The following is an 18,151-nucleotide window of genomic DNA, read 5'->3' on the forward strand; positions in this document are numbered from 1 at the left end:
GGGCTTTAACACTTGCAATGTTTAATGTAAACATTTTAGTTATTTTTGTAATTAAAACAAATAGTTTAATACACTAAGTAAAAACATAATCTCATATATTAAAAGGTGCTTTGCCAAACTTTATCCAAATATTTCAATATTTAATCATTTTTAAACTCAAATACTCCTGGTAGTTCCAAGGACCTGTTTGTCCCTTTCACCACAGGTGGCAAACACAAGGCCCACCAGCTGAATCCGGCCTCCACCTTGTTTTATCCGGCCCAGCACCTTGTTTCTACCCGGGGGCAGTGCCGAGCTCCTTGCCCCTAGTTAAGGAGTACTTATATTTATACAGTCCTAAAATTACATTCAGTCATTTGAAGGCAACTGCGAGGCTGATGTGGCCCCCGGTGAAAATGAGTTTGACACCCCTGCTACATACACCATATTCTGAATTAGTTGGTCATTAGCACAGAGGAAATGAAGTTTCTGATTAGAAGGGAATGAATGTGGGCAGGGGGAGGAATTGAGTCAATGAAATGATGGAAGAAAAGAAAGGATATCAACATTGATAAATGTATAAAAACTATGTCTAATACATTACCACAAACTACATATGCCTAGTTAGAAATTGTGCCTCGGAAATGTCCGACTTTGACACCACATACTTAGGTCTCTTGAATGCCTAAGGAACACCCACTAAGCCGAGGCTTAGTTCCCTCGCCCCAAAGTGGCTGAATCAGAGATGTGAGTACATCTCAGGTACTAGAGCTGGCTTGCAGAAGAGTCAGGTTTCCGGCTGAAGGCTTAGTCCATGGTAGTCTTCTAATTCTCCAAGGTGAGCCACAGAGTGGTATCAATGAATCAGCCCATTAAGAACTTAGAGATTGTTTTAAGAAAATGCTTTGTAGCAGCATTTCTTAGAATATACTCAATGGGGCATTATTCTTGTGTGTGTGGTGTGTCTTAAAAATCAGTAAGACTTTATTCGCTTCCATTCTTCACCGTTAACAGAAAATGGAAAGCAAAACTGTTTTGTGTTTGCAAACGTAAATGGCCTCTTTACTCAGAGAAGATCAAAACCTCAAAGGACAGTGGGGAAGATAAAAGCACCGTTCCTTACACCCCGTGAGCTGAGCTGTCATCTTAGTCAAAGCCTTCAGTCCACTGGCCAGGGCCCTATATGTAGCAGGTTCAAGATGAGAGCCAAGAAACCAGGCCGATCTGTTTCTGTGATGTAAAGTTGCACAGAAGCCACACAAAGGGTCAAGTGCCTGTATTTTACAGGACACAGGAACCAGGTGGCTACTTATTAAAAAAAAAAAAATTCATTTCAGGCCCAACTTTAAAATTACTTTTCTTTTGTTTTAAGTCAGTAAAAGAAACTGGATCCTAGAAGCCATAGTGATGTAAGCAGTAACAAATGTGTACATTTGTCTTTTTTTAATTTGTTCAAATACATTTAAATTATCACAAGGCCCACCTCATTTGCATGAAATTCTGCAGCACACATACTAATTGTAGTAAAATTTACCACCCTCTCCCCATCCTGGGAATGGGGGACTACTCTGGAAGATAATTTTCATTGAAATAAAACCAAACTTCAATGAAGTGGACTTTGACAAGATTTGCCTCTACAAGTTTTGGGAATATTTGACATAGTCCACCCCCATATGGTCCTCAGAACTACGTAATGGCCAGGAAAAGAAAAGAAAAAAGGAAAAGAAAAAGAAAAGAGTGCAGCTGAGTGCTAAGGCAGAATATCCTGCCAGAAGTAATGAAAGTAGAATATATACTAAATACCAAGTGCAGAATTTCATAGGGCCAACAAGGTAACACTCTATATTTTTCACTTACACAGGCGAAGTGGATTTTGCAATTACCAGTTGTGTTAAGTGCACCAAATAAAGCTCCTAAAATTGGTACTAATATGACGCCACTTCAAGGCTGCAACTGTGCATAATTTTAAAGTGGTTTTCTAAAATTCATTTATTTTTTAAACACAACACGTAGAAGGTGTTAAAACTGGTGCAATAGCTCAATAGAATAACTATTCTGGATTTTAGGAGGGATAAAGAGGGAGATATTCAGAACCCTTCACCAGAATCCCCAACTTGATCCTAGTGGGCTAATGATGTGCCTTGTGGGCGTGGTCGGTCAATGACACCAGCCTGCAGGCTCTTCCTTTCTGCACCAAATCCCATTGAGTTTTCTGGTCCCCTTAGCTGACGAAGAACCTTTAGGTGAGGAGCACTGGCATCATCCAGGGTGATGTCCTTCAAGTGATTGACCAGCCTGTCGGGACGGGGAGCCGCAATAGCCTTGGGGCCCTCACAGCCTCCCCAAACACTGCAAGCGCCACACTTGCCAGTGTGCTGATTAAGAATCACCGAGAATTCCACCTCCTCTGCAGCCTGTAGCTCCACGCCCTCCTGAACTAAGTTTACAAGGAAAAAGAGCACCTTGCTATCTCCTACCTCATGGTTAATGAAGCCAAACTGATCTCTCACACGCTCCACAGTGACCCTACGCAGAGGTGTAATGTTGTAGGCCATAGTCTGGGTATTTTGGCCCAGGACACATAATTGGAATTGGACACACTTCCCTTTCTTGCAGACCCCTTTGTTGGCCATTCCAACTATGTCAGATGGATAGATCTCGCCTTTCATGTTTCCTTCCTCCACGATCTCAATCATTCCTCGGTGCTCAGTCTGTGTTGGATCAACCCTCCTCGAGGGGCGTCACCAGAGGAGATGGTAGGATCAGCCTCTTCAATGATGCCACTCACCAGCTATGTTTTGTTGACTTTTCAGCACTGACTTTGTTTCCTTTGCCTTTGGACAAGCTGTACTTGACCAAGTCCTCCAATTCCAGGCCCTTGACATCAGCAGAAAACTCACTGTAATGGAAAAAGATCTCCTTATTATGACTGGCTATTTCAGTAAGTCCAAAATTATCCTTCAGAGTTGCCACACAACCCAGGAGCCTCTTGGAGTTGTAATTATGACCTAAGAGTCACACACAGTCTGCAGTCTGCTGTCCAGGCCTGTTTTTCACTAATGCTAAATTCAACGTATCCCCTCTTTGAGGAGAAGTAGGTCCATCCACATCCTTGGCTTGAAAAGGGATAGTCAGTTGCAGTCCGTATCCTTAAGCAATGATCCTCAGTCTTCTTTACTTTGCCTTTATTTGGGCTAGTGGATTTAGGATTGGAAAAAGTGGCTTCTTTTTCTACTGTGCCTAGAAAACCATGATCTGAATGGGTATGGAACAAAACTGTGCCTTTGGGAAGTTTTATAATCCTAACAGCATGACTTCTTTGGGCAGTGAGAATACCAGGCACCACAGGAAACTCGCTTCATTTGCAATACGGAACTGGTTTCCACCCAGGATTCCACGATAGTGGGAGAACGGGCATTGTGACCCACACACTTGATGAAACCAAAACCATCTCTCATGGCATCAATTATACCATTACCACTTCTCCGGCTTCATTAGTGAACTGAAATGTATTTGATAGAACTTCTGTGTTGGTTGCTTGTTCTAATTTATCACATCGGTCCGTTGAAGTGTTAAATCGAACATAATCGCCTTCCAGCAGGGTCACCTTGGATTTGTATCTTTGTCTCCAAAGCGAAGTTCTTTAGGAATCACAAAGTGAACTTTAATATGTCCTGGCAGTGGGTCATTCTGGTTTTTACTGGATACTTTTGTAATAACTCTGGTTACAGTTCCTTCAAAATGTTCAGTGCTGATGCCTTCAAAAATGAGTGTTCTGTGAGGCAATAGCCTAACCTCTGTTGCAACCTCTTCGCCATTTCTGTCCTTGGTTGTGAATGGTATGTCATCTCCAGGCTGTAAGACTTGAAAGTCACACTTAAATTCACTGTAGTGACAGAATATCTCTTTTACAACGTCACCTCTTTCAACAGAGCCAGACGGCTCCTTCATGGCACAGACGACTCCCGGACAGTGGGCTCGTTTCTTTTCCAGCAGCACAACGTTTTGAGCAGTTACAACACTAGTGTGTTTATTTTATCTCTGGTTTCCGATGAGCGTTCCTTTCCACATCTTCGGGGGTGAGGCAGATAAAACACCTCACGTTGGCTGCGTGCACTCCTGTTCGGCTCTGACCTGGGGCAGCTGGAGAGTTACACTCTGGTTGTGAGAACAGCGCACCCAACTCGTCCGTTCACTCGTTCTTCAGGGAAGGCTTCTGCTTTTATTTTCACCAGTTGAACAGCAATGGGTTTCCCCATCTGCTGGCCAGATGATACTTCAAATTCATCTCCTCCGACTTTTAAGTCCTGCAGGTTGGCATTATGCTGTGAAGAGTGGAAGGAAAATCTAGCTCGACATTCTGAAGACTGAACAAACCCACAGGGGGTAATCAGTTCTTCAATAACCCCAGTTTCATGCCGGGCCGCTGAAGTATCATCGGGGTAGCCATTGGGTCCATCGTTATGGAGAAGGTTTGGATCAAAGCTCATCTCGCAGTGAAAATCAAATATTGTGCTTGCAGGGTTCTTCTTTTTCAGCACATTTTTCAAACGATGGAAGTTGCTAGTATTTAAAAAAGGGGCACAAAAAGTGGTCTATCAAGCTAATAAAGAATACAGCGGCTGCAGTGGGCAGTCTTAGAGCACAGCGCTGCAGGAGGCGAAGACCATTACCGCACTGGGAGGTGCGCTTTCAAGCTGTTGAGTAGGCACCAACTTCTCGTTTCAGATCAACTGTTGTGTTTTCAACTCAAGTGTGCTCTTCTTTGGTCCTGTTGGTTGTTCTGAGGCTTGTTCTTGGCCTGATCTGAACTTGAGGCAGCAGTTTCAGGGGGTCAGGTCTGTTCTGTCACACTCATGCCCAGCAGCTCTGCACTCGCTCTCCTGTGCTGCCATAAGCACAGCGTGGACACTGTTCTCGTGAGAGGGCTTCATGGGGAGTGAAAAGGGGGCAGGGCAAACGGGTTCGTGCAAGGAGACAGGTCAGCATGTGCACCAGTCTCTATGCCCCCTTTCACATCTCTCACTCAGTGTATTAAGGCTCCAGAAGTTTCTTTGTAATGACTAGGATCCACTTGGAATACAGGGATAAAGGAATTTATCATGGTAACCAGATATTCAAAGTGTGGCACTTTACCCAAATAGAAGAGCTTGTTACTGTTAAGAAAAGTAGAATCTGATAAAAGAGACTAAGGCACAAACAGGTGGCCTGAGTATGTTCCTTTTAAAATATGAAATAAAGCCTTGAGTACACTTTAGGATTGCTCCTCCCCTTCTGGTTAGGTGGGCGGTAACGGGGTCTTCAGTGATATATGACAGAGCAATCTGCAAGTCAGGGGGCTGACATTAAACCGTGCCTGCTCCAGCCAGATGACATGATGGCCTTCTGGGTAGTGAGCTAATTGTTGGCATTCTGAAAACCTTTTACTTCGGTTCTTTCTGAAAACTCCGCATCCGAATGGTCTTTCCTGGAAGGCCCCCTTTTGGGGACCAACTTCTCTGTGATACCTTCCCACCCAGTACGTTTTTATTCATCTCGCTCAGTACTTTTAAACTTGGTATAAACCAAAAGTATTTATTTCTACATTACCAGTGCCTCCCCAAGGACCTTCCCCAGCGACACTTTAATATTATGCTCACAGGTTTTATGTCGTAAGAATGCAAGAAGCCACCTGACAGTGCTTCTACCTGTATTGCACAAGCCTTTGTGGAAAAAGATGGCTCTGCTTCTCAGTACTTAGGGCGAAAAACCCTTTATGTCATTCGCTTGGCCGGAATTATGTGGCCTGCCCCCTTTCCCGTGTATGCTTCGGCTATCGGACTGTTGATTCCATTTTCTCGTTCAAGCACACCAATAAGCATTACTGGTAGTTGGAAAATCAACTTTTTTTTTTTTAATTTCATGGCTTTACATCTGTGACTGTTCCTTCCAGGCGCAAATATATGAAAATATGTCTTTTATTGTATGTTACCCTAAATCTCTCTTGGAGATGGACAGCACTTACATAGTTTAACAAAACAAACTGCTCATGGTGGGGTCCTGATTTTAGATAGACCGTTCGCTTGTATCTTTAAGAGTTTGGACAGAATGTTAAATATAATTTTAGTTGGCTACAAGAAGGCCATGGATTTTGGAGGAAATAGTAGGGCCCAAAACCTCTGATGCAGCTTGAACCCTCCAGCTGTGTGTGCGTTTTAGCAGCCAGCGTTACAGGGTGGCTGACCATTAATTCAAGAACTTCCCATCCAACTAGCGTCCGTTAGAGCAGTGTGTGGTTTTTCCTCGGGTGGGGTGATAATTGAGGAGCATGGTGACCGAGTATTTAGTATATAGATGGACTGTGCTGCTTTTTCGCTTTAAAGAAGATAATGAGGATGGGGCAGGACATTGCAAAGGATGGTGGGGGAGGTTCTTGCTTGCAGCGTGGGGTTGAAATGTGCAGCGGGGTTAGTTATCTCCTTCTCTGCACACCCAGCTCTTGGTTCTGCTTTGCGGAGAGCTCTCATCGCACGGCAGGGTAAATTTGTTTACAGTTTGTCTGTGTCTCTATTAAATTAGAGTTGGGCCAGCCTGGGTCTTCTTCGTGTCGGCCTCATTTAGCACAATGCTAGCAGTGACTGTTTCGCATATGTGATTCATATGTCTGAAGTAGCAGATTAGGAGGCATATTTTAGACCAGCATTTCAAAATACTGGCAAATATTTTGAATAGTTGAAAGGGGTTGGGAGGCGTTTTTGCCCCCAAAGCATATTATGTGTTCATTCAAAAAAACTTCTCCTATAATGTCACATTTCTGTAGCTATCAGGTTCCAAAGAGCAGTTTGGTGCTGAGGCCTGCTGGAAAGTGATAAATAACCCTTCCACAGGCGGCTCTTTACGCCTTTTCTCTTCTACATTTCTGTACTGTGCTGGGTATGAACATCCACCCTTATTTATTAAAGGCCCGGACACCCGGCCATGTATTGTGCTGAGGATGCAACAGTGACCAAAAACACGGACTCTTCCTTCAGGGTGGAGTTTATATCCAAGTATTAGAAGCAGACTTGTGTCTTAGGAGTTACACAGTGAATGTTCACTCTACCTTCTTTTTTTCTTGAGGGCGGCGACACAATAGAAAACTGTGAATAAGAAAGTGTGAGAGTCACAGATTTGCTATTTGTGTTAAGAATGCTTTGCTCTGAGCAAAATTAGAAAAGGATATTCTGGTTTACTTGTTCCTTCTCTGTCCACTCTCACCCAAACGCATATTTTGGTACTTCATGACACATTGATATTACTTCATTTTCACCATTGTCCCAGCTCTAGAACCCAATTTGTTGTTGTGGACATCTAGTCACTTTTGAATAACCATGGCAGTTTCTGAATTACTCCTCTCTGACAGTGTTCCTCATGGACATTAAGGCTAAACTGGGTGATAGAAGGAGATTTGATAGAATGAGGACTAGCGTGTCACTCTGATGGGTGGACATATCATGACCGGTAAAGCACATCTTGGGGATGAGAGATGGATTTCATTGAATGTTGCTCAGTGAACATCCGATCGGTGCCAAGGAAATGCTTTGTGGAGTGGCTGTGCGACCCTGAGATTATGTCCCTGCTGGCCTCAGTGGTGAGCCTTTCGGTTTTAAGTCACAGTCCCTGCTGCTTATTGTCATGCAACATGGAGCCCATCACTTAACCCTGAGGCTCGGAATCCTCATCTGCAAACCTGGGATCATTTCGTGAACCTCTGAGCGGTTTTGAAGACTGAACGACATCTGCGAAGTCATAGGGCCAAGAACAGGGTATGCCCTCAGTACATACCTAACAGCTGTTCTTACCGCTTAAATTTGATGACTTTAAAAAAAATTCCTAAGCATTTTGAAACACAGGTTTATAATAGTTTTTGAGTTGGAGTAGTTCATGTCTATTGATATTTTAATGAATCCAAAGTGTATTTCAAATTCTATAGATAGCATTCTTGGTGTATAGACAGATATTGTCTGCTTGTTGGTGTTTTCCTATATGGCTCAGGACTAACTAGAAGAGCAATTATTTTGATTATTTGTTTATTATTTTATTTATATAGGTCTTAGTGCCAGGTACTGGAACTAAGCTCTTGACATATATTATCTCATTTAATCCGTACAACCAGGGCACTGAAGCACAGAGAAAGGCCACACTGGAGGACCTGTCATGGAATTCCAGGTGTCTGACTTCTAAGCCCACATTCTTAGCCCGTCTCTTTCCCTCAGCCTATGCTCAGTTGCTGAGGAGATGGCCCGTCAGAGGGGCAACACAAGTGTTTTGAGGATGGCTTCGGGTCTGGGTAGTCACGGTGAGCTTGCACATGTTGTCTTGCAGTGAAGGGACGCACGGCCTCTGTTAGGTGTAGAGACAGCAGGAGTCACGCCTGAGCACTGCACGGTGTGTATGTTCCTGTTGCGCCCTTGTCATAGTCCTTCCTTGCTCTGGTTCTTCATGGTCAGGTCTTCGGGGAGGTAGTATATATCAAGTGGGGAGGAGCCCCAGACTCAGAGTCAGACAGCCTGGCGTTGAGTCCTAGCCCTGCAATTATAAGCTGTGTAACAGAGAGCAAGTTACGTGTCCCCTCTGTGCTTCTCACTGGGGATAGTAAATAGTGCTTACTTTAAAGGGCTGTTGTGAGGATTAAAGGAGCATGTGTACACACAGACCCACACATGTGCACATGGTGCTCGGGTTGCTTAGAGCAGTGCCTGGCACACAGTGGGGTTAATGCTAAGATGATGATGTTCTTTGAGCACACTATGTCCTTTCGTCTTCGTATTCCACACAGGGCCTGCCCCAGTGCTCCGTACGTGGTGGGCGCTCCATGCAAGTCTGTCGAGGGAGTGGATGGGTATGGGTGGGTGGAATGGTCAAACATATGACCAGTTCTTTTCCACCTTGCAGTTATATCTGCCTCATTGACAAAGCCTCTCTGTCCTGGCTTTGATAGAATCAGAGACTGAATAACTGGAGGAAGCTGACCTAGGCAAAGTTGAATAGGATAATAATAGCTAACATTTATCAAGCGCTTAGTATGTGGTAGGCACAGGTTAAATATTTTATGAGTAACCTACTGAATCCTTCCAAGAGCCTCATGAGGCAGGTCGTAAGTCTCACGCAGTTAAGAGGTTGGACGGTAAGACAGAGGAGACTGAGTGTGAATCGCACAGCACCAGCAGAGCCGGTCTCCTGTCTGTGTTACCTGCTGTTGTTGGAGCTTCCGTGGGGCAGAATCGGGAACACCAGTGCTACCTGAGTATCAGTATGGGCTCTGCGCATTGGTAGTTATCATAGCAATCACGTCATGGGCTTATACATATTCCTTAGTTAAAATTTCTTGCTTTGGGGAAAGTCTTCATATTGAAGCTAAAGGTCTCATATTTTCAGTTAAAACGATTGTCTCTGCACATTTTTTTTTGGTGGGAGTGGAAAAATGTTGCGCATTCTTCTTCGCAGGGCAGCGTTTAAAATGACATGAAATAGTAGAGTCTTCCTTGGTTTGCTCCCTAGGCTGAGCCTTTCGTGGGGGTTCCATGCCTTCGTGAGGTTTCAGTGGTCTTTACGCATCTCCTTTGGATCCTTTTCCTTAAATTTCCCCGGAGGTGCAGGGCCCAGCATTGATCACCGGGACCCTGGGCGATATTTATTATGACATGAGGGTGCGTGTCCTCCTTCATAGTCAAGGTCTGCAATGGGAAGAGGGGGTGCCTGTGTGACGTGATACGCTGTCCTGAAGTAGTCGTCCTCTCTGACTTATTCTTCGTGAGATATCCATGTGGCATTTGTGAGGCAGCTGGTCACTGACATTCCTCTTCGTGCCTCCTCCTCCCGCCCCCCAACTCCACAATCTGGAGCCAGAAACGAGCATGTTAGGTCAATGACACACAGGGCCCGGACGGAGTACAATAGGATTTTCACCTGTTCGCTAATCTTCACTTGCTCAATTTGTGTAGGAAGTAACTTGTCACTCCAAATAGAGGATTGATCCTGTTGATTGTACAATATATGGACTTTTTGAGAGTGGAATTGATTTAATTATATAAATGTTTCAGATTCTTCCCTCTGAGAGGTTCTTTTAATCTTTGACATAGTACATCTTTTTTTTCTTTTGTCCCTAGTAACAATATTCTTCTCCATTTCTCCCGCTACTTTTAAACAAACAATTTTTGCTTGAGCTATGTGGGTATTCCTGGATTTTTGCTGGTCACCCTGTCTGGATGACATATTTTGGTCTTTATTATGAGTTTCATAGTTGATATTAGTTTATGAGTATCTTTATGATATTCTCTTCGGAAGAATTCTGATGAATTTTTCACATTTTATTATATAATTTTACCCTTTTAGTGTTGTCGTGAGGTCACCATTTGTTGCCACTCTGGGTCTTTTCCTGGAAACACCAGTTACACTGCTAATTTTTCCATGAACTGCATTTGGTACTGTTGATGGAAAGTCCGTAAGCTCTTTGGCTCCTTCACTCCCCAGCTGTGTGACACCGGGGAGCTGCTGAGCCTCTCTGCCAGTTTTCTCGTTGGTACAGTAGGCTGTAACCGCAGCTGCTGTACGGAGCTCATGTGTGCATGCAGTGAGATAATGCACGTTACGTTCCCATAGCGCTTAGCACATCTAAGTGCTCAGTAAATGATTAGCATAAAGGTGAGCACAGGTGCTGTGAGAATATGAAGGTTGGGACACTAACCCAGCTTTGAATGGTGAGCATGAAATGTTCTCTGGGGCTTGTCCAGCCTCAGTGAATGAGTCAAGAGAAGAAAGGGAGAAAAGGGTGTTCCCTGAAGGCAAGGTTTCAAGGTTTTCACTAGTGAGGGGGGCAGAAAACAGCGGGGGGCGGGAATGGAAAGGTCAGCAGGGGGCAGATCATGAAGGGCTTGTTTTATCAAGTCCAGGGGCTCTGACTGTATTCCTGGGGGTTGGGGAGCCACAGAGGAATTTGTACCGTTGTGCTGGCGTGAGAAAACAATTCAGCAGGGTCCACCGGGAGACACTGAGACATGAGGGTAGGGAGTGCCTAGACAGTGACGAGGGCCAAGGGTCAAATAGACCCTGTGTTTCCATCAGATGCTGGCCTTTTAAGTTCTAGGAAACTTGAAGTAAAACCAAATCAAGGAATAGCTTGCCACGCATTGATTCCCTTTGAGAAAATGAGTTAGATGGGCTGCAATGTGCATTTCTAATGTGGAGAAAATCTGCTCCGGTAGAAGGAGGTCGTCCCACATTTCTGCCTGGCACGCAGTTCGGAAGCTGCTCGGGCGTGTGCGCTGCGAGCACAGAGCTGCTGGCTTTGCCGGGACAGATCTCCTATTCTCCATTTTCTTGTGATTACAAAATTACATCTTTACTCACAGTATGTTCTTGTTAGCCAATTTCCTCTTGATTAACTTTGTGTCTGGGGTTGCAAGTTTTCTTCTTGACTGTTTTTTTTCCTAATTATTTTCTCACCAGTGGTTAGAAGTAGAAATGGAAATACATCAGAAAATGATTTATGTGAAAAGGAGTTTTCTCTCCACCCCCATGTTAAGTCCATGCACATACACGAGAAAAATGAAGACGAGCCACTAACTTTCATTATTTGGATAGACTCTAGTGTTTTGTTATGCCATTTGGAGGAAGAGTAATAGAAGTAAACGAAATGTGTTGGATTGGTAGCCAGCTGGCTATCCGAGGTGAGTCTCACTTTGTGGATGGAATAGAATTATTTTCCTGTTATTTTGTTTGGAATTGCCTGGTGACTAGAGAGCATTTCTCTTGCCACAGCGCTGCAATATAAGTAAATACATACATTTCTAAGAAACAGATTGTTAGAGAGTTTCTTGGAAATGTTCAAGTAAAGAACATTTACTATGTGCTCGATGTGTTTGATTCTTAACCCCTTCGATAGAGCAGCCCATGTTTCCCAAGTGTCACTGATATTGAAGGCGGAGAGGAAAAGAGGAAGCTGGTGCCAGGCTGTCCTCCTGTAGGCAAGTGGAAACCGGGGCGCCACACGAGGCAGTTGTTCCTTGTCGTTGGACAACAGGCATCCAGGAGTGTGCTCCTAGAGAGAGATGAATCATGGGAGATGAGACCCACATTTGCCCTGGTGTTATGCACGAGCACTTTTCCTGCTTTCTCCAGGGAGGGGAGTCCAAGGTGACATGGGCTCTCATGTTCAGTGCTACCCAAGGGGCTGGAATTTGTATAGCGGGGTGCTGGGGAGGAACGAGCTATGGAGCTATGCTAGGGGTACCCAGAAGCTGGAATGTGTGTATATATAAGGTAAGACCTAGCAGAGAGCAGCTGCTACCAGGTTTAGAAGAGAATGGCCATACCAGAGGTGTTGTGATACTGAGAGAAATGGAGAGTTCTGGCCTAGCGAGGGTGGAGAGACTTCGTGGAGCACCTTAACCATTCTACTGAGACACCAGAAAGACCACATCTTAGGGGTAAGGGCCATACCTTAGAGTAGGGCCACATTCTAGAACTCCAGACGAAACAGAAATAGACCTGTCTATGTCAAGTATAAAACCAAGCCCGACAGCATTAAGAGGATCTGCCCAAAATTTACCTGCCATTGGAATCAAACTGAATACCTTCTAATTGTCTACCTTATAATAGAAAAGAAGCTTGCAAAGAAGCAGGGAAATGTGACTCATATTTAAAATGAAAAGTAATCCGCACAAACACACAATGCCTTTAAAGCTGTGTTGTCCCAGATCTTGGTCTCTAACAACATTCTCCAGTGAAAGGAACCAGGGCCTTCTGGAGAAATGACTGCATCCAGAGAAGAGATGGCGTGGGTACAAGATGAGCCCAGAGCTTTCTTTTTAATGTCAAAAAGTAAGGAAATGAAAGTAAGAAAAACATGATGGGGTGTGTTACAAAGATAAAGGAGCCAGCTTAAAGAGGGGCCACTGGCTAAATCTGAGACAGCTTGAGCACCAAAATAATTAAGTCCAGTGATAAATTAGAAGCTATTGAAAAAGCAGGATTTCGTGTATCCATACTGATTATAAGCAGACAAATAGACAAATAATGCCCAATGCTAAGTAAGGACTGACAGTATGGAAGGAATGCTGGCGTTGGAACAGTCAGCATGGTGCGGCTATCGCAGTCAAGTTGGGATTAGGCCGGGATCACCGATGGACACTAAAGCTAGGGGGAAATTTTGCTGCGGGATAAGATATTTTCATGGTCTTAAAGTAGCTCCCCATCGATTACTTATTAGTTGCAAGGGAAAAAATAATAATTTTCCATTGGAGAAATTGACAAAACCTTGGCTGGGTGATCAAAATGAACATTGCCACGGAGGGTCAGGTGGACTGTGTCTGCTTTCAGATGTGATGCCTGGAAAAGAAAACATCGCTTTCTGTGGTTTTTTTGGCTGATAATTTATGACCTGAATGGAGCCATGAGGAAACGTTAGGCAAGTCGAAAGGAAATGTTTTATTCATATAAAAAGGGGGGGAGGACTATATTTTCCTAAAGTGTCAATGTCACGAAAGACAAAGGAAAGCTGTGCGTTTCAGACCGCTGGCCGGTAAGCGCAACACCTGACCCTGAACTGGGTCAGAGTTGGAGGGAAAGAACTGCTCTGATGTGCATTGGGTTAGACGCTGGTAGATTAAACTATTTTATCAGTATTAAATCTAAGGTTGGTAACAACAGTATGGCTATTTAAGAATGCTCATGTCCTAAAGAAACATATTCAGAAGTATTTAGATGTGAAGAGCCGTGATGTACGGAACTTCTCTCCATGTGGCGCAGAAAAAAGTGTCGCGTGAACGTGTGTGTCTGTAGAGGGGGCATGAATGACTAAGTACATCGGCTAACTGTTAATCATAGGTGAATTTGGATAAAAAGTATATGGTATTCTTTGTACTGTTGTTATTATACAACTATTCAATAAGCTTAAAGTTACTTCTGAGTTTTAAATAAAAGCCCGGCAATAACAGATGACTTAAAGAGAACAGGAGAGCATGTGGAAAAGGTACATGTGTTTCTTAACTGTCTTGGTGTGGATTTTCTACCCTTTAGGTTGCCTCTGGTAAATAAACATTTAATCTTGTCACGGTGTCTGTGTCATTCAGCAGGCAAAAAGGCATTTCTACATCTATTGGCAGAGAAAGGAAGTCTAGTGCAAGAAGAAATAATAAGACTGTGTTGCAAGTTGAAACCATTATATCATTTTGTGCCATGGAAGGATTTAGAACGAGGAGTCACAGAGGTTCTAATCCCTCCTTGGATACTTCCTGCTGAATGGTCGTGGGAAAGTTCTCTAATCTTCGGGAAGTTCGGCTGCTGCATTTTAAGATAATACTTACCTAGTCTCAACATCTTACGACTCAGTTGAGAAAATGCATGTGAAAATTCTTTGTAAATAGTAGGGGTTTCCTGCACAAACATTAAATTACTGTGAATCGTTGTGGTTAAAGATGAACAATGGCTTAGACTAAGGTAGAAATTTTCCTTCACTCCAGGGGCCCTTTCTTTTGGATGTCAAGATTAATTCTAGAAGATATTCTTTCCCCAGTAGACCCTTGGTTCCTTCCTGTTGTCGTCTTCTTTCTCATTTCCTGCCTTTATTGTTCCAGGCAGAGCTTCAGTGACTGAGGGAGTTGTGGATTCTCTGAATTTCAAGAACAGCGAAGTAGGAAGTGAAGGAAGGCATAAGAAAGACAACATGTAAGTCAAAGTCATGGCTTTATCCATTCTCAAACATCTCGTGGATCTGAAGTTCCTCAGAATAGCTCCTGCTTTTCTCTGAGATTTTTGTGAGGTTCTGATGGATGGAGGGATCTTCCAAGCCTTTGAGGTGCCCCAGGTCAAAAATCAGCCAGTGTTTTGGAGGAAAAAAGGAGGGAAGAAGACACCTTCCTCATAGGAGGAGGAAGAGAACCTGGGCCAGGGTGGCAGAAATTCATAAAATGAAGGGCACAGGAAATAATGTCTGCCTGGGTCACATAAATGACAGAAAAGGGTACTGCTGGATCTGAAGTCACATAAACCAGGATATTTAAAAGTTTAACATTTAAACTTGACGTATGAGAGGAGAAAGGCCATCTGAATTAAGGAAAATTTCTACTTTAGTGCAAGTCATTTTTCAACTTCAACCAAATCTGTTAGTAATAATTTAATTTTATAGAAAAATTATTAGGAAAGGTTATATGGAGGCCTTGGAGAATCATTTGGGGCCAGGCCTTTCCTTTTAATCTGGAAATGCTTTTGATTAAGACTCTTTATTCTGGAAGATTACAGTCCCAAATTCTCTTCTCTGGAGTGGGGTAGTCTCGGCCAGTGCTGCGCAGTATCAGTCTGAGATAAGACGAAGAGCGTGCTCTAGAACATAGACCATACACTGCGCCCTTTACTGAGAAAGTCTCGTGCCAAAAGTAAACATAAGCCCTGGCCAGGTGGCTCAGTTGTTGGAGCATGGTCCTTGCACCAAGAGGTTGCGGGTTCAATCCTCGGTCAGGGTGCATATAGGAGGCATGTCTCTGTCCGTCTGTCTTTCTCTATTCCTCTCTCTCTAAATTCAATGAGCATATCTTTGGAAGAGGATTTTTTTTTTAAAGTAAAAATCAGCTGAACTAAACAATATTCTTAGTGGATACTGGCTCATAATTACCATTTTAAGTATATATCGAAACAGCATGTTGATCAGTGTTGTTTGTTTTTAAGCATGATGAGAATGGTATATTGCGTGAAGTATTCTGCAACTTGCATTTTCCACTCAGTTATGTTGTTAAAATAAAATTCACTTGTCACATGCAGTGGTGGTAAATTAATTTTTAATGTTAAAGAAAATTCTGTTGTGAAAATCTATTACAGTTTATCTGTTGCCCCATTTCCTCCCAACTTTTAGTACCTGCTGCAGGTCTAGCAGATACAAAATAGTGTATTATTGTGGTCTTACTTTGCATTTTCCTGGTGAATACTGGCGTGCGCGTCTCTCTGTTTAGTATCTTTGGAACACAAGAGTTCGTGGCTTTAATGTAGAGAATTTTTTTCAGTGTTTTCTTATATGACTAGTACAGTGATGTTTCTGTTTTAATTTTTTGATTTTGTTTTTGAAATATACTCTAACATCTCTCTTTTAACTCTGTGTTTGATCCATTTTTACTCTAATATCACTTTTTTCACTTGGATTGAAGTTTTTGTTGATTTGTGTTCTCAGTTTTTGTTTTTGTTTTTTGGCTGCTGGTTTGGAAGTTATGCACTCTATTTCTGTTCTGTGATGATTGTCCTGAGAGTATCCACGTAACAGTTTTAAAGTCAATCGGTAGTTAAAGTATTTTAATCCTTTTCGAGGATAATACAAAATTCGTAGGACACCTAGTGAAGACTGTCTCCTTCTGTGCTTATGGGTTGTTTTCGGTCTTTCAGTTCTGTTCTGCTTCTGTTAGTGTTTCCGGATGGTATCTGTTTAACTTTATTCGTATACTTATGATATCTTGCTTCTCTTCCCTTCTTGCATCTTATACCTTTCCTCTAGTGAGACTTGCCTTCTTCAATTATTTTTTCCCTTTGGCGGTAACATCTCTCAGGTTTGATCTATGTGAAAACATCTTTATTTCACTGTCAGAGGGCTCAGTTGCCAGTGGTTTCCTCCCACTACGGTGAACATACGGTTGCACTGTCTGTCCTATGGCTTTCATTTTGCTCTTAGGAAATCTAACGGCAGTCTTTCATTTGCTGTCTTTCGTTGGGCGTTGGCTTATTTCGAGATTGTTTATTTGTCGTTGGGGTTCTGCAGTTTCACTACAGTGTTGATGTGCAAATTTCTGGTTTTTATCCTGTTTATGTTTGCTGCGTTTCATGTATGTGTGGATTCATGTAATTCATCAGCTCTGACAATTTCTCCCCAATAATGCTTTGAATACTATCTCTCTTCCACTATCTCTCTTATCTCCTGGTTTTGATTAAATAGATGTTAGAACTTCACTTTCTATTCTCTTTTAATTTGTATTTGATATTTTCTTCCTTGTCTTCCTTTGTTTCATTCTGGATAATTTCTTTCTTAAGATTTAGCTTCTAATTCAGGAATTTTCTCTTCAGCTGTGTGGAATTTTTTATTTCACCCATCCCTTGAGTTTTTAAATTTCAATTATTATATTTCTTCATTTCTAAAAGCTCTATTTCTGCATCATATCTGCTTGAGTATTTTTTGATGGTCTCTTTTTTGCTTATTCATTTTATTTACTTCATTTTTCATATCTTTAAACAACACCAAAGAGAGTTATTTTATATTCTGTGTTTGATAATGCTGGTATCTGAAATCCTTGGTGGTCTAAATCAGTGCTTATGGCTTGTTTCCTAGAGTGCAATTTTGATTATGTGCTAAAATTTGTTAGCTGACTCTATCTTGGAATCTTGAGGTCTTTTTGAAATTTGTGTGTGTTTGTACCAGGAGCGGGGAGGATGCTACAGACGCAGGACCCCTTTTGTTCCCTCAGGGATCCCTGGTTTCAGGCTGGGCTTTCCCCACACTGCTGAAAGCTGCCTGCGCCATTGCCCGTGTTAGGTGTAGTCAGTTGCCTTCTGGGCAAGTGCTGCCTTCCTCTCTGCTCAGGTTTCAGTGCACTGTTCCCGCCGCATCCTCCTGGGGTTTGTTTCCCTACCTGGAGCTTAACCAGTGCATTAAAAAGTATTTTTTAAAATAATTTATGCAGAATCTAATTATAGTATAGCAGAAGGGCCCTGCGAATATCTAGTTGACCACAATTCCTAAATTAGTCGTGCCCAAACAGTATTTTAAAATCAGTTTTTTCCCTGTACATAACCTTTATGAATTGTCTTAAATCTTTTAAATTTTATGTGATAAATCACCTAGGGATAATTTATTTCACCTAGGGATAGGAAAACAGTGAAATAGTGATTTCTTTGAAAGCCAGCGAAACCACATCTGTACTCGTGTCTCATACTGTATCCTTAGACCTTTGCCTGTTTTTTCTTTCTTTCTTTTTTTCCAGTTAATATACTGAGTATTTACTTCCTTGGAAGTTGGAACCACTACTTTTGGAATAACTCACAAGAACAGAGCTCTTACTCAGCACCCCTTTGTCATGCGTCCCAATCTGTTTTCTTTTAAAATGTCGTTTCCCTTTCCATCCAGAACACTGGATAGAAGAGACGCAGTCGTTTCTATGTCTGTGGATGCTTCTCCTCCTCA

The 18,151-nt window shown here is 42.7% G+C and overlaps 1 protein-coding gene and 1 pseudogene across 5 annotated transcripts in view; one reads left to right on the forward strand and one right to left on the reverse strand.

Moving 5' to 3' along the window:
- Window positions 1–18,151, forward strand: part of SGMS1 (sphingomyelin synthase 1) — a 277,512-nt gene that overhangs the window by 84,716 nt on the left and 174,645 nt on the right. For 4 of the 5 annotated variants that reach the window (XM_071221223.1, XM_045197750.3, XM_053922520.2 and 1 more), the window contains one exon: window positions 14,574–14,664. The exons of the other annotated variant lie outside the window; for it this stretch is intronic. The gene's annotated coding sequence lies outside the window, so the exon portion shown is untranslated. The remainder of the gene's footprint in view (window positions 1–14,573; window positions 14,665–18,151) is intronic. 5 annotated transcript variants of the gene reach the window in all.
- On the reverse strand, window positions 2,100–4,952 carry LOC112307415 (cold shock domain-containing protein E1 pseudogene; annotated as a pseudogene).

Source organism: Desmodus rotundus, chromosome 4 (genome assembly GCF_022682495.2).
Source record: "Desmodus rotundus isolate HL8 chromosome 4, HLdesRot8A.1, whole genome shotgun sequence".
NCBI classification, from domain to species: Eukaryota; Metazoa; Chordata; class Mammalia; order Chiroptera; family Phyllostomidae; genus Desmodus; species Desmodus rotundus.